General features: G+C 40.7%; 14 non-coding genes across 14 annotated transcripts; all 14 read left to right on the plus strand.

Moving 5' to 3' along the window:
* The first annotated feature begins 962 nt into the window (after window positions 1-962).
* Window positions 963-1,035, plus strand: TRNAK-UUU (transfer RNA lysine (anticodon UUU)). The gene has a single exon. It is a non-coding gene; the product is annotated as a tRNA-Lys (tRNA).
* Window positions 1,036-2,164: 1,129 nt separating this feature from the next.
* TRNAR-UCU (transfer RNA arginine (anticodon UCU)) lies at window positions 2,165-2,237 on the plus strand. The gene has a single exon. It is a non-coding gene; the product is annotated as a tRNA-Arg (tRNA).
* A 526-nt stretch (window positions 2,238-2,763) lies between these two features.
* TRNAK-UUU (transfer RNA lysine (anticodon UUU)) lies at window positions 2,764-2,836 on the plus strand. The gene has a single exon. It is a non-coding gene; the product is annotated as a tRNA-Lys (tRNA).
* A 126-nt stretch (window positions 2,837-2,962) lies between these two features.
* On the plus strand, window positions 2,963-3,035 carry TRNAK-UUU (transfer RNA lysine (anticodon UUU)). Its single transcript has one exon. It is a non-coding gene; the product is annotated as a tRNA-Lys (tRNA).
* Window positions 3,036-3,362: 327 nt separating this feature from the next.
* On the plus strand, window positions 3,363-3,435 carry TRNAK-UUU (transfer RNA lysine (anticodon UUU)). The gene has a single exon. It is a non-coding gene; the product is annotated as a tRNA-Lys (tRNA).
* A 927-nt stretch (window positions 3,436-4,362) lies between these two features.
* On the plus strand, window positions 4,363-4,435 carry TRNAK-UUU (transfer RNA lysine (anticodon UUU)). Its single transcript has one exon. It is a non-coding gene; the product is annotated as a tRNA-Lys (tRNA).
* Window positions 4,436-5,360: 925 nt separating this feature from the next.
* Window positions 5,361-5,433, plus strand: TRNAK-UUU (transfer RNA lysine (anticodon UUU)). The gene has a single exon. It is a non-coding gene; the product is annotated as a tRNA-Lys (tRNA).
* A 727-nt stretch (window positions 5,434-6,160) lies between these two features.
* TRNAK-UUU (transfer RNA lysine (anticodon UUU)) lies at window positions 6,161-6,233 on the plus strand. Its single transcript has one exon. It is a non-coding gene; the product is annotated as a tRNA-Lys (tRNA).
* A 725-nt stretch (window positions 6,234-6,958) lies between these two features.
* Window positions 6,959-7,031, plus strand: TRNAK-UUU (transfer RNA lysine (anticodon UUU)). The gene has a single exon. It is a non-coding gene; the product is annotated as a tRNA-Lys (tRNA).
* Window positions 7,032-7,358: 327 nt separating this feature from the next.
* Window positions 7,359-7,431, plus strand: TRNAK-UUU (transfer RNA lysine (anticodon UUU)). Its single transcript has one exon. It is a non-coding gene; the product is annotated as a tRNA-Lys (tRNA).
* A 927-nt stretch (window positions 7,432-8,358) lies between these two features.
* On the plus strand, window positions 8,359-8,431 carry TRNAK-UUU (transfer RNA lysine (anticodon UUU)). The gene has a single exon. It is a non-coding gene; the product is annotated as a tRNA-Lys (tRNA).
* A 925-nt stretch (window positions 8,432-9,356) lies between these two features.
* On the plus strand, window positions 9,357-9,429 carry TRNAK-UUU (transfer RNA lysine (anticodon UUU)). The gene has a single exon. It is a non-coding gene; the product is annotated as a tRNA-Lys (tRNA).
* Window positions 9,430-11,946: 2,517 nt separating this feature from the next.
* TRNAK-UUU (transfer RNA lysine (anticodon UUU)) lies at window positions 11,947-12,019 on the plus strand. Its single transcript has one exon. It is a non-coding gene; the product is annotated as a tRNA-Lys (tRNA).
* A 1,926-nt stretch (window positions 12,020-13,945) lies between these two features.
* TRNAK-UUU (transfer RNA lysine (anticodon UUU)) lies at window positions 13,946-14,018 on the plus strand. Its single transcript has one exon. It is a non-coding gene; the product is annotated as a tRNA-Lys (tRNA).
* The last annotated feature ends 1,411 nt before the right edge of the window (window positions 14,019-15,429 follow it).

Genomic DNA, 15,429 nt, shown 5'->3' on the forward strand with positions numbered 1-15,429 from the left:
CCTAACGGTCCAGGGTTCGAGTCCCTCTTCGGGCGATCTCTTTCTTTACTTGTATTTTATACTTGGAATATTCTATCTGTCTTCCGCGATCGGGCGATTCTTTCTCTTTCTTCTATTTTATACTTATAATATTTGATCTGTTTATCGGCACTAACGGATTGAGCCCGGATAGCTCTGTAGATAGAGTGTTAGGCTTTTAACCTAACGGTCCAGGGTTCGAGTCTCTGTTCGGGCGATCCCTTTTTTAACTTGTATTTTATACTTGGAAAATTCTATCTGTCTTCCGCGATCAGGCGATTCTTTCTCTTTCTTCTATTTTATACTTATAATATTTTATCTGCTTATCGGCACTAACGGACTGAGCCCGGATAGCTCAGTCGGTTGAGCGTTAGGCTTTTAACCTAACGGTCCAGGGTTCGATTCTCTGTTCGGGCGATCTCTTTTTTTACTTGTATTTTATACTTGGAATATTTTATCAGTCTTCCGCGTTCGGGCGATTCTTTCTCTTTCTTCTATTTTATACTTATAATATTTTATCTGTTTATCGGCACTAACGTATTGAGCCCGGATAGCTCAGTCGGTAGAGCGTTAGGCTTTTACCCTAACGGTCCAGGGTTCGAGTCCCTGTTCGGGCGATCCCTTTTTTTATTTCTATTTTATACTTGGAAAATTCTATCTGTCTTCCGCGATCTGGCGATTCTTTCTCTTTCTTCTATTTTATACTTATAATATTTTATCTTTTTATCGGAACTAACGGATTGAGCCCGGATAGCTCAGTCGGTAGAGCGTTAGGCTTTTAACCTAACGGTCCAGGGTTCGAGTCCCTGTACGGGCGATCCCTTTTTTTACTTCTATTTTATACTTGGAAAATTCTATCTGTCTTCCGCGTTTGGGCGATTCTTTCTCTTTCTTCTATTTTATACTTATAATATTTTATCTGTTTATCGGAACAAACGGATTGAGCCCGGATAGCTCAGTCGGTAGAGCGTTAGGCTTTTAACCTAACGGTCCAGGGTTCGAGTCCCTGTTCGGGCGATCACTTTTTTTACTTGTATTTTATACTTGGAATATTTTATCAGTCATCCGCGTTCGGGCGATTCTTTCTCTTTCTTCTATTTTATACTTATAATATTTTATCTGTTTATCGGCACTAACGGATTGAGCCCGGATAGCTCAGTCGGTAGAGCGTTAGGCTTTTACCCTAACGGTCCAGGGTTCGAGTCCCTGTTCGGGCGATCTCTTTTTTTACTTGTATTTTATACTTGGAATATTTTGTCTTCCTTCCGCGATCGGGCGATTCTTTCTCTTTCTTCTATTTTATACTTATAATATTTTATCTGTTTATCGGCACTAACGGATTGAGCCCGGATAGCTCAGTCGGTAGAGCGTTAGGGTGTTAACCTAACGGTCCAGGGTTCGAGTCTCTGTTCGGACGATCCCTTTTTTTACTTCTATTTTATACTTGGAAAATTCTATCTGTCTTCCGCGATCGGGCGATTCTTTCTCTTTCTTCTATTTTATACTTATAATATTTTATCTTTTTATCGGAATTAACGGATTTAGCCCGGATAGCTCAGTCGGTAGAGCGTTAGGCTTTTAACCTAACGGTCCAGGGTTCGAGTCCCTGATCGGGCAATCCCTTTTTTTTTACTTGTATTTTATACGTGGAATATTTTGTCTTCCTTCCGCGATCGGGCGATTCTTTCTCTTTCTTCTATTTTATACTTATAATATTTTATCTGTTTATCGGCACTAACGGATTGAGCCCGGATAGCTCAGTCGGTAGAGCGTTAGGGTTTTAACCTAACGGTCCAGGGTTCGAGTTACTGTTCGGGCGATCTCTTTTTTTACTTGTATTTTATACTTGGAATATTTTATCTGTCTTCCGCAATCGGGCGATTCTTTCTCTTTCTTCTATTTTATACTTATAATATTTTATCTGTTTATCGGCACTAACGGATTGAGCCCGGATAGCTCAGTCGGTAGAGCGTTAGGCTTTTAGCATAACGGTCCAGGGTTCGAGTCCTTGTTCGGGCGATCCCTTTTTTTACTTCTATTTTATACTTGGAAAATTCTATCTGTCTTCCGCGATCGGGCGATTCTTTCTCTTTCTTCTATTTTATACTTATAATATTTTGTCTTTTTATCGGAACTAACGGATTGAGCCCGGATAGCTCAGTCGGTAGAGCGTTAGGCTTCTAACCTAACGGTCCAGGGTTCGAGTCCCTGTTCGGGCGATCCCTTTTTTTACTTCTATTTTATACTTGGAAAATTCTATCTGTCTTCCGCGATCCGGCGATTCTTTCTCTTTCTTCTATTTTATACTTATAATATTTTATCTGTTTATCGGCACTAACTGATTGAGCCCGGATAGCTCAGTCGGTAGTGCGTTAGGCTTTTAACCTAACGGTCCAGGGTTCGAGTCCCTGTTCGGGCGATCCCTTTTTTACTTGTATTTTATACTTGGAATATTTTATCTGTCTTCCGCAATCGGGCGATTCTTTCTCTTTCTTCTATTTTATACTTATAATATTTTATCTGTTTATCGGCACTAACGGATAGAGCCCGGATAGCTCAGTCGGTAGAGTGTTAGGCTTTTAATCTAACGGTCCAGGGTTCGAGTCCCTGTTCGGGCGATCCCTTTTTTTACTTGTATTTTATACTTGGAATATTTTATCTGTCTTCCGCGATCGGGCGATTCTTTCTGTTTCTTCTATTTTATACTTATAATATTTTACCTGCTTATCGGCACAAACGGATTGAGCCCGGATAGCTCAGTCGGTAGAGCGTTAGGCTTTTAACCTAACGGTCCAGGGTTCGAGTCCCTGTTCGGGCGATCCCTTTTTTACTTGTATTTTATACTTGGAATATTTTATCTGTCTTCCGCGATCGGGCGATTCTTACTCTTTCTTCTATTTTATACTTATAATATGTTATCTGTTTATCGGCACAAACGGAAAGAGCCCGGATAGCTCAGTCGGTAGAGCGTTAGGCTTTTAACCTAACGGTCCAGGGTTCGAGTCCCTGTTCGGGCGATCCCTTTTTTTACTTCTATTTTATAATTGGAAAATTCTATATGTCTTCCGCAATCGGGCGATTATTTCTCTTTCTTCTATTTTATACTTATAATATTTTATCTGTTTATCGGCACTAACGGATTGAGCCCGGATAGCTCAGTCGGTAGAGCGTTAGGCTTTTAACCTAACGGTCCAGGGTTCGAGTCCATGTTCGGGCGATCCCTTCTTTTACCTTTATTTTATACTTGGAATATTTTGTCTGCTTTCCGCGATCGGGTGATTCTTTCTCTTTCTTCTATTTTATTCTTATAATATTTTATCTGTTTATCGGCACTAACGGATTGAGCCCGGATAGCTCAGTCGGTAGAGCGTTAGGCTTTTAACCTAACGGTCCAGGGTTCGAGTCCCTGTTCGGGCGATCCCTTTTTTAACTTGTATTTTATACTTGGAAAATTCTATCTGTCTTCCGCGATCGGGCGATTCTTTCTCTTTCTTCTATTTTATACTTATAATATTTTATCTGTTTATCGGCACTAACGGATTGAGCCCGGATCGCTCAGTCGGTAGAGCGTTAGGCCTTTAACCTAACGGTCCAGGGTTCGAGTCCCTGTTCGGGCGATCCCTTTTTTTACTTCTATTTTATACTTGGAATATTTTGTCTGCCTTCCGCGATCGGGTGATTCTTTCTCTTTCTTCTATTTTATTCTTATAATATTTTATCTGTTTATCGGCACTAACGGATTGAGCCCGGATAGCTCAGTCGGTAGAGCGTTAGGCTTTTAACTTAACGGTCCAGGGTTCGAGTCCCTGTTCGGGCTATCCCTTTTTTTAATTGTATTTTATACTTGGGATATTTTATATGTCTTCCGCGATCGGGCGATTCTTTCTATTTCTTCTATTTTATACTTATAATATTTTATCTGTTTATCGGCACTAACGGATTGAGCCCGGATAGCTCAGTCGGTAGAGCGTTAGGCTTTTAACCTAACGGTCCAGGGATCGAGTCCCTGTTCGGGCGATCCCTTTTTTTACTTGTATTTTATACTTGGAATAATTTATCTGTCTTCCGCGATCGGGCGATTCTTTCTCTTTCTTCTATTTTATACTTATAATATTTTATCTGTTTATTGGCACTAACGGATTGAGCCCGGATAGCTCAGTCGGTAGAGCGTTAGGCTTTTAACCTAACGGTCCAGGGTTCGAGTCCTTGTTCGGGCGATCCCTTTTTTTACTTCTATTTTATACTTGGAAAATTCTATCTGTCTTCCGCGATCGGGTGATTCTTTCTCTTTCTTCTATTTTATACTTATAATATTTTGTCTTTTTATCGGAACTAACGGATTGAGCCCGGATAGCTCAGTCGGTAGAGCGTTAGGCTTTTAACCTAACGGTCCAGGGTTCGAGTCCCTGTTCGGGCGATCCCTTTTTTTACTTCTATTTTATACTTGGAAAATTCTATCTGTCTTCCGCGATCCGGCGATTCTTTCTCTTTCTTCTATTTTATACTTATAATATTTTATCTGTTTATCGGCACTAACTGATTGAGCCCGGATAGCTCAGTCGGTAGTGCGTTAGGCTTTTAACCTAACGGTCCAGGGTTCGAGTCCCTATTCGGGCGATCCCTTTTTTACTTGTATTTTATACTTGGAATATTTTATCTGTCTTCCGCAATCGGGCGATTCTTTCTCTTTCTTCTATTTTATACTTATAATATTTTATCTGTTTATCGGCACTAACGGATAGAGCCCGGATAGCTCAGTCGGTAGAGTGTTAGGCTTTTAATCTAACGGTCCAGGGTTCGAGTCCCTGTTCGGGCGATCCCTTTTTTTACTTGTATTTTATACTTGGAATATTTTATCTGTCTTCCGCGATCGGGCGATTCTTTCTGTTTCTTCTATTTTATACTTATAATATTTTACCTGCTTATCGGCACAAACGGATTGAGCCCGGATAGCTCAGTCGGTAGAGCGTTAGGCGTTTAACCTAACGGTCCAGGGTTCGAGTCCCTGTTCGGGCGATCCCTTTTTTACTTGTATTTTATAATTGGAATATTTTATCTGTCTTCCGCGATCGGGCGATTCTTTCTCTTTCTTCTATTTTATACTTATAATATGTTATCTGTTTATCGGCACAAACGGATTGAGCCCGGATAGTTCAGTCTTTAGAGCGTTAGGCTTTTAACCTAACGGTCCAGGGTTCGAGTCCCCGTTCGGGCGATCCCTTCTTTTACCTTTATTTTATACTTGGAATATTTTGTCTGCTTTCCGCGATCGGGTGATTCTTTCTCTTTCTTCTATTTTATTCTTATAATATTTTATCTGTTTATCGGCACTAACGGTATGAGCCCGGATAGCTCAGTCGGTAGAGCGTTAGGCTTTTAACCTAACGGTCCAGGGTTCGAGTCCCTGTTCGGGCGATCCCTTTTTTAACTTGCATTTTATACTTTGAAAATTCTATCTGTCTTCCGCGATCGGGCGATTCTTTCTCTTTCTTCTATTTTATACTTATAATATTTTATCTGTTTATCGGCACTAACGGATTGAGCCCGGATAGCTCAGTCGGTAGAGCGTTAGGCTTTTAACTTAACGGTCCAGGGTTCGAGTCCCTGTTCGGGCTATCCCTTTTTTTAATTGTATTTTATACTTGGGATATTTTATATGTCTTCCGCGATCGGGCGATTCTTTCTATTTCTTCTATTTTATACTTATAATATTTTATCTGTTTATCGGCACTAACGGATTGAGCCCGGATAGCTCAGTCGGTAGAGCGTTAGGCTTTTAACCTAACGGTCCAGGGATCGAGTCCCTGTTCGGGCGATCCCTTTTTTTACTTGTATTTTATACTTGGAATAATTTATCTGTCTTCCGCGATCGGGCGATTCTTTCTCTTTCTTCTATTTTATACTTATAATATTTTATCTGTTTATTGGCACTAACGGATTGAGCCCGGATAGCTCAGTCGGTAGAGCGTTAGGCTTTTAACCTAACGGTCCAGGGTTCGAGTCCTTGTTCGGGCGATCCCTTTTTTTACTTCTATTTTATACTTGGAAAATTCTATCTGTCTTCCGCGATCGGGTGATTCTTTCTCTTTCTTCTATTTTATACTTATAATATTTTGTCTTTTTATCGGAACTAACGGATTGAGCCCGGATAGCTCAGTCGGTAGAGCGTTAGGCTTTTAACCTAACGGTCCAGGGTTCGAGTCCCTGTTCGGGCGATCCCTTTTTTTACTTCTATTTTATACTTGGAAAATTCTATCTGTCTTCCGCGATCCGGCGATTCTTTCTCTTTCTTCTATTTTATACTTATAATATTTTATCTGTTTATCGGCACTAACTGATTGAGCCCGGATAGCTCAGTCGGTAGTGCGTTAGGCTTTTAACCTAACGGTCCAGGGTTCGAGTCCCTATTCGGGCGATCCCTTTTTTACTTGTATTTTATACTTGGAATATTTTATCTGTCTTCCGCAATCGGGCGATTCTTTCTCTTTCTTCTATTTTATACTTATAATATTTTATCTGTTTATCGGCACTAACGGATAGAGCCCGGATAGCTCAGTCGGTAGAGTGTTAGGCTTTTAATCTAACGGTCCAGGGTTCGAGTCCCTGTTCGGGCGATCCCTTTTTTTACTTGTATTTTATACTTGGAATATTTTATCTGTCTTCCGCGATCGGGCGATTCTTTCTGTTTCTTCTATTTTATACTTATAATATTTTACCTGCTTATCGGCACAAACGGATTGAGCCCGGATAGCTCAGTCGGTAGAGCGTTAGGCGTTTAACCTAACGGTCCAGGGTTCGAGTCCCTGTTCGGGCGATCCCTTTTTTACTTGTATTTTATACTTGGAATATTTTATCTGTCTTCCGCGATCGGGCGATTCTTACTCTTTCTTCTATTTTATACTTATAATATGTTATCTGTTTATCGGCACAAACGGAAAGAGCCCGGATAGCTCAGTCGGTAGAGCGTTAGGCTTTTAACCTAACGGTCCAGGGTTCGAGTCCCTGTTCGGGCGATCCCTTTTTTTACTTCTATTTTATAATTGGAAAATTCTATATGTCTTCCGCAATCGGGCGATTATTTCTCTTTCTTCTATTTTATACTTATAATATTTTATCTGTTTATCGGCACTAACGGATTGAGCCCGGATAGCTCAGTCGGTAGAGCGTTAGGCTTTTAACCTAACGGTCCAGGGTTCGAGTCCATGTTCGGGCGATCCCTTCTTTTACCTTTATTTTATACTTGGAATATTTTGTCTGCTTTCCGCGATCGGGTGATTCTTTCTCTTTCTTCTATTTTATTCTTATAATATTTTATCTGTTTATCGGCACTAACGGATTGAGCCCGGATAGCTCAGTCGGTAGAGCGTTAGGCTTTTAACCTAACGGTCCAGGGTTCGAGTCCCTGTTCGGGCGATCCCTTTTTTAACTTGTATTTTATACTTGGAAAATTCTATCTGTCTTCCGCGATCGGGCGATTCTTTCTCTTTCTTCTATTTTATACTTATAATATTTTATCTGTTTATCGGCACTAACGGATTGAGCCCGGATCGCTCAGTCGGTAGAGCGTTAGGCCTTTAACCTAACGGTCCAGGGTTCGAGTCCCTGTTCGGGCGATCCCTTTTTTTACTTCTATTTTATACTTGGAATATTTTGTCTGCCTTCCGCGATCGGGTGATTCTTTCTCTTTCTTCTATTTTATTCTTATAATATTTTATCTGTTTATCGGCACTAACGGATTGAGCCCGGATAGCTCAGTCGGTAGAGCGTTAGGCTTTTAACTTAACGGTCCAGGGTTCGAGTCCCTGTTCGGGCTATCCCTTTTTTTAATTGTATTTTATACTTGGGATATTTTATATGTCTTCCGCGATCGGGCGATTCTTTCTATTTCTTCTATTTTATACTTATAATATTTTATCTGTTTATCGGCACTAACGGATTGAGCCCGGATAGCTCAGTCGGTAGAGCGTTAGGCTTTTAACCTAACGGTCCAGGGATCGAGTCCCTGTTCGGGCGATCCCTTTTTTTACTTGTATTTTATACTTGGAATAATTTATCTGTCTTCCGCGATCGGGCGATTCTTTCTCTTTCTTCTATTTTATACTTATAATATTTTATCTGTTTATTGGCACTAACGGATTGAGCCCGGATAGCTCAGTCGGTAGAGCGTTAGGCTTTTAACCTAACGGTCCAGGGTTCGAGTCCTTGTTCGGGCGATCCCTTTTTTTACTTCTATTTTATACTTGGAAAATTCTATCTGTCTTCCGCGATCGGGTGATTCTTTCTCTTTCTTCTATTTTATACTTATAATATTTTGTCTTTTTATCGGAACTAACGGATTGAGCCCGGATAGCTCAGTCGGTAGAGCGTTAGGCTTTTAACCTAACGGTCCAGGGTTCGAGTCCCTGTTCGGGCGATCCCTTTTTTTACTTCTATTTTATACTTGGAAAATTCTATCTGTCTTCCGCGATCCGGCGATTCTTTCTCTTTCTTCTATTTTATACTTATAATATTTTATCTGTTTATCGGCACTAACTGATTGAGCCCGGATAGCTCAGTCGGTAGTGCGTTAGGCTTTTAACCTAACGGTCCAGGGTTCGAGTCCCTATTCGGGCGATCCCTTTTTTACTTGTATTTTATACTTGGAATATTTTATCTGTCTTCCGCAATCGGGCGATTCTTTCTCTTTCTTCTATTTTATACTTATAATATTTTATCTGTTTATCGGCACTAACGGATAGAGCCCGGATAGCTCAGTCGGTAGAGTGTTAGGCTTTTAATCTAACGGTCCAGGGTTCGAGTCCCTGTTCGGGCGATCCCTTTTTTTACTTGTATTTTATACTTGGAATATTTTATCTGTCTTCCGCGATCGGGCGATTCTTTCTGTTTCTTCTATTTTATACTTATAATATTTTACCTGCTTATCGGCACAAACGGATTGAGCCCGGATAGCTCAGTCGGTAGAGCGTTAGGCGTTTAACCTAACGGTCCAGGGTTCGAGTCCCTGTTCGGGCGATCCCTTTTTTACTTGTATTTTATAATTGGAATATTTTATCTGTCTTCCGCGATCGGGCGATTCTTTCTCTTTCTTCTATTTTATACTTATAATATGTTATCTGTTTATCGGCACAAACGGATTGAGCCCGGATAGTTCAGTCTTTAGAGCGTTAGGCTTTTAACCTAACGGTCCAGGGTTCGAGTCCCCGTTCGGGCGATCCCTTCTTTTACCTTTATTTTATACTTGGAATATTTTGTCTGCTTTCCGCGATCGGGTGATTCTTTCTCTTTCTTCTATTTTATTCTTATAATATTTTATCTGTTTATCGGCACTAACGGTATGAGCCCGGATAGCTCAGTCGGTAGAGCGTTAGGCTTTTAACCTAACGGTCCAGGGTTCGAGTCCCTGTTCGGGCGATCCCTTTTTTAACTTGTATTTTATACTTTGAAAATTCTATCTGTCTTCCGCGATCGGGCGATTCTTTCTCTTTCTTCTATTTTATACTTATAATATTTTATCTGTTTATCGGCACTAACGGATTGAGCCCGGATCGCTCAGTCGGTAGAGCGTTAGGCCTTTAACCTAACGGTCCAGGGTTCGAGTCCCTGTTCGGGCGATCCCTTTTTTTACTTCTATTTTATACTTGGAATATTTTGTCTGCCTTCCGCGATCGGGTGATTCTTTCTCTTTCTTCTATTTTATTCTTATAATATTTTATCTGTTTATCGGCACTAACGGATTGAGCCCGGATAGCTCAGTCGGTAGAGCGTTAGGCTTTTAACCTAACGGTCCATGGTTCGAGTCCCTGTTCGTGCGATCTCTTTTTTTACTTGTATTTTATACTTGGAATATTTAATCTGTCTTCCGCGATCGGGCGATTCTTTTTCTTTCTTCTATTTTATACTTATAATATTTTATCTGCTTATCGGCACTAACGGATTGAGCCCGGATAGCTCAGTCGGTAGAGCGTTAGGCTTTTAACTTAACGGTCCAGGGTTCGAGTCCCTGTTCGGGCTATCCCTTTTTTTAATTGTATTTTATACTTGGGATATTTTATATGTCTTCCGCGATCGGGCGATTCTTTCTGTTTCTTCTATTTTATACTTATAATATTTTATCTGTTTATCGGCACTAACGGATTGAGCCGGATAGCTCAGTCGGTAGAGCGTTAGGCTTTTAACCTAACGGTCCAGGGATCGAGTCCCTGTTCGGGCGATCCCTTTTTTTACTTGTATTTTATACTTGGAATAATTTATCTGTCTTCCGCGATCGGGCGATTCTTTCTCTTTCTTCTATTTTATACTTATAATATTTTATCTGTTTATTGGCACTAACGGATTGAGCCCGGATAGCTCAGTCGGTAGAGCGTTAGGCTTTTAACCTAACGGTCCAGGGTTCGAGTCCCTGTTTGGGCGATCCCTTTTCTTACTTGTGATTTATACTCGAAATAATTTATCTGTCTTCCGCTATCGGGCGATTCTTTCTCTTTCTTCTATTTTATACTTATAATATTTTATCTGTTTATCGGCACTAACGGATTGAGCCCGGATAACTCAGTCGGTAGAGCGTTGGGCTTTTAACCTAACGGTCCAGGGTTCGAGTCCCTGTTCAGGCGATCCCTTTTTTAACTTGTATTTTATACTAGGAATATTTTATCTGTCTTCCGCGATCGGGCGATTCTTTCTCTTTCTTCTATTTTATACTTATAATATTTTATCTGTTTATCGGCATTAACGGATTGATCCCGGATAGCTCATTCGGTAGAGCATTAGGCTTTTAACCTGACGGTCCAGGTACCTGTTCGGGCGATCCCTTTTTTACTTGTATTTTATACTTGGAATATTTTATCTGTCCTCCGCGATCGGGCGATTCTTTCTCTTTCTTCTATTTTATACTTATAATATTTTATCTGTTTATCGGCACTAACGGATTGAGCCCGGATAGGTCAGTCGGTAGAGCGTTAGGCTTTTAACCTAACGGTCCAGGGTTCGAGTCCCTGTTCGTGCGATCCCTTTTTTAACTTGTATTTTATACTTGGAATATTTTATCTGTCTTCCGCGATCGGGCGATTCTTTCTGTTTCTTCTATTTTATACTTATAATATTTTATCTGCATATCGGCACTAACGGATTGAACCCGGATAGCTCAGTCGGTAGAGCGTTAGGCTTTTAACCTAACGGTCCAGGGTTCGAGTCCCTGTTCGGGCGATCCCTTTTTTACTTGTATTTTATACTTGGAATATTTTATCTGTCTTCCGCGATCGGGCGATTCTTTCTCTTTCTTCTATTTTATACTTATAATATGTTATCTGTTTATCGGCACAAACGGTAAGAGCCCGGTTAGCTCAGTCGGTAGAGCGTTAGGCTTTTAACCTAACGGTCCAGGGTTCGAGTCCCTGTTCGGGCGATCTCTTTTTTTACTTGTATTTTATACTTGGAATATTCTATCTGTCTTCCGCGATCGGGCGATTCTTTCTCTTTCTTCTATTTTATACTTATAATATTTTATCTGTTTATCGGCACTAACGGATTGAGCCCGGATAGTTCAGTCTTTAGAGCGTTAGGCTTTTAACCTAACGGTCCAGGGTTCGAGTCCCTGTTCGGGCAATCCCTTTTTTTACTTCTATTTTATACTTGGAAAATTCTATCTGTCTTCCGCAATCGGGCAATTATTTCTCTTTCTTCTATTTTATACTTATAATATTTTATCTGTTTATCGGCACTAACGGATTGAGCCCGGATAGCTCAGTCGGTAGAGCGTTAGGTTTTTTACCTAACGGTCCAGGGTTCGAGTCCCTGTTCGGGCGATCCCTTCATTTACTTCTATTTTATACTTGGAATATTTTGTCTGCCTTCCGCGATCGGGTGATTCTTTCTCTTTCTTCTATTTTATTCTTATAATATTTTATCTGTTTATCGGCACTAACGGATTGAGCCCGGATAGCTCAGTCGGTAGAGCGTTAGGCTTTTAACCTAACGGTCCAGGGTTCGAGTCCCTGTTCGGGCGATCCCTTTTTTAACTTGTATTTTATACTTGGAAAATTCTATCTGTCTTCCGCGATCGGGCGATTCTTTCTCTTTCTTCTATTTTATACTTATAATATTTTATCTGTTTATCGGCAATACCGGATTGAGCCCGGATCGCTCAGTCAGTAGAGCGTTAGGCTTTTAACCTAACGGTCCAGGGTTCGAGTCCCTGTTCGGGCGATCCCTTTTTTTACTTCTATTTTATACTTGGAATATTTTGTCTGCCTTCCGCGATCGGGTGATTCTTTCTCTTTCTTCTATTTTATTATTATAATATTTTATCTGTTTATCGGCACTAACGGATTGAGCCCGGATAGCTCAGTCGGTAGAGCGTTAGGCTTTTAACCTAACGATCCAGGGTTCGAGTCCCTGTACGGGCGATCCCTTTTTTAACTTGTATTTTATACTTGGAAAATTCTATCTGTCTTCCGCGATCGGGCGATTCTTTCTCTTTCTTCTATTTTATACTTATAATATTTTATCTGTTTATCGGCACTAACGGATTGAGCCCGGATCGCTCAGTCGGTAGAGCGTTAGGCTTTTAACCTAACGGTCCAGGGTTCGAGTCCCTGTTCGGGCGATCCCTTTTTTTACTTCTATTTTATACTTGGAATATTTTGTCTGCCTTCCGCGATCGGGTGATTCTTTCTCTTTCTTCTATTTTATTCTTATAATATTTTATCTGTTTATCGACACTAACGGATTGAGCCCGGATAGCTCAGTCGGTAGAGCGTTAGGCTTTTAACCTAACGGTCCAGGGTTCGAGTCCCTGTTCGTGCGATCCCTTTTTTTACTTGTATTTTATACTTGGAATATTTTATCTGTCTTCCGCGATCGGGCGATTCTTTCTCTTTCTTCTATTTTATACTTATAATATTTTATCTGCTTATCGGCACTAAGGGATTGAGCCCGGATAGCTCAGTCGGTAGAGCGTTAGGCTTTTATCCTAACGGTCCAGGGTTCGAGTCCCTGTTCGAGCGATCCCTTTTTTACTTGTATTTTATACTTGGAATATTTTATCTGTCTTCCGCGATCGGGCGATTCTTTCTCTTTCTTCTATTTTATACTTATAATATGTTATCTGTTTATAGGCACAAACGGAAAGAGCCCGGATAGCTCAGTCGGTAGAGCGTTAGGCTTTTAACCTAACGGTCCAGGGTTCGAGTCCCTGTTCCGGCGATATCTTTTTTTACTTGTATTTTATACTTGGAATATTCTATCTGTCTTCCGCGATCGGGCGATTCTTTCTCTTTCTTCTATTTTATACTTATAATATTTTATCTGTTTATCGGCACTAACGGATTGAGCCCGGATAGTTCAGACTTTAGAGCGTTAGGCTTTTAACCTAACGGTCCAGGGTTCGAGTCCCTGTTCGGGCGATACCTTTTTTTACTTCTATTTTATACTTGGAAAATTCTATCTGTCTTCCGCAATCGGGCGATTATTTCTCTTTCTTCTATTTTATACTTATAATATTTTTTCTGTTTATCGGCACTAACGGATTGAGCCCGGATAGCTCAGTCGGTAGAGCGTTAGGCGTTTAACCTAACGGTCCAGGGTTCGAGTCCCTGTTCGGGCAATCCCTTTTTTTACTTCTATTTTATACTTGGAAAATTCTATCTGTCTTCCGCAATCGGGCAATTATTTCTCTTTCTTCTATTTTATACTTATAATATTTTATCTGTTTATCGGCACTAACGGATTGAGCCCGGATAGCTCAGTCGGTAGAGCGTTAGGTTTTTTACCTAACGGTCCAGGGTTCGAGTCCCTGTTCGGGCGATCCCTTCATTTACTTCTATTTTATACTTGGAATATTTTGTCTGCCTTCCGCGATCGGGTGATTCTTTCTCTTTCTTCTATTTTATTCTTATAATATTTTATCTGTTTATCGGCACTAACGGATTGAGCCCGGATAGCTCAGTCGGTAGAGCGTTAGGCTTTTAACCTAACGGTCCAGGGTTCGAGTCCCTGTTCGGGCGATCCCTTTTTTAACTTGTATTTTATACTTGGAAAATTCTATCTGTCTTCCGCGATCGGGCGATTCTTTCTCTTTCTTCTATTTTATACTTATAATATTTTATCTGTTTATCGGCACTACCGGATTGAGCCCGGATCGCTCAGTCAGTAGAGCGTTAGGCTTTTAACCTAACGGTCCAGGGTTCGAGTCCCTGTTCGGGCGATCCCTTTTTTTACTTCTATTTTATACTTGGAATATTTTGTCTGCCTTCCGCGATCGGGTGATTCTTTCTCTTTCTTCTATTTTATTATTATAATATTTTATCTGTTTATCGGCACTAACGGATTGAGCCCGGATAGCTCAGTCGGTAGAGCGTTAGGCTTTTAACCTAACGATCCAGGGTTCGAGTCCCTGTTCGGGCGATCCCTTTTTTAACTTGTATTTTATACTTGGAAAATTCTATCTGTCTTCCGCGATCGGGCGATTCTTTCTCTTTCTTCTATTTTATACTTATAATATTTTATCTGTTTATCGGCACTAACGGATTGAGCCCGGATCGCTCAGTCGGTAGAGCGTTAGGCTTTTAACCTAACGGTCCAGGGTTCGAGTCCCTGTTCGGGCGATCCCTTTTTTTACTTCTATTTTATACTTGGAATATTTTGTCTGCCTTCCGCGATCGGGTGATTCTTTCTCTTTCTTCTATTTTATTCTTATAATATTTTATCTGTTTATCGACACTAACGGATTGAGCCCGGATAGCTCAGTCGGTAGAGCGTTAGGCTTTTAACCTAACGGTCCAGGGTTCGAGTCCCTGTTCGTGCGATCCCTTTTTTTACTTGTATTTTATACTTGGAATATTTTATCTGTCTTCCGCGATCGGGCGATTCTTTCTCTTTCTTCTATTTTATACTTATAATATTTTATCTGCTTATCGGCACTAACGGATTGAGCCCGGATAGCTCAGTCGGTAGAGCGTTAGGCTTTTATCCTAACGGTCCAGGGTTCGAGTCCCTGTTCGAGCGATCCCTTTTTTACTTGTATTTTATACTTGGAATATTTTATCTGTCTTCCGCGATCGGGCGATTCTTTCTCTTTCTTCTATTTTATACTTATAATATGTTATCTGTTTATAGGCACAAACGGAAAGAGCCCGGATAGCTCAGTCGGTAGAGCGTTAGGCTTTTAACCTAACGGTCCAGGGTTCGAGTCCCTGTTCCGGCGATATCTTTTTTTACTTGTATTTTATACTTGGAATATTCTATCTGTCTTCCGCGATCGGGCGATTCTTTCTCTTTCTTCTATTTTATACTTATAATATTTTATCTGTTTATCGGCACTAACGGATTGAGCCCGGATAGTTCAGACTTTAGAGCGTTAGGCTTTTAACCTAACGGTCCAGGGTTCGAGTCCCTGTTCGGGCGATACCTTTTTTT

Source organism: Parasteatoda tepidariorum, chromosome 2, assembly GCF_982258835.1.
Source record: "Parasteatoda tepidariorum strain Cologne lab strain chromosome 2, Ptep-v5.0, whole genome shotgun sequence".
NCBI classification, from domain to species: Eukaryota; Metazoa; Arthropoda; class Arachnida; order Araneae; family Theridiidae; genus Parasteatoda; species Parasteatoda tepidariorum.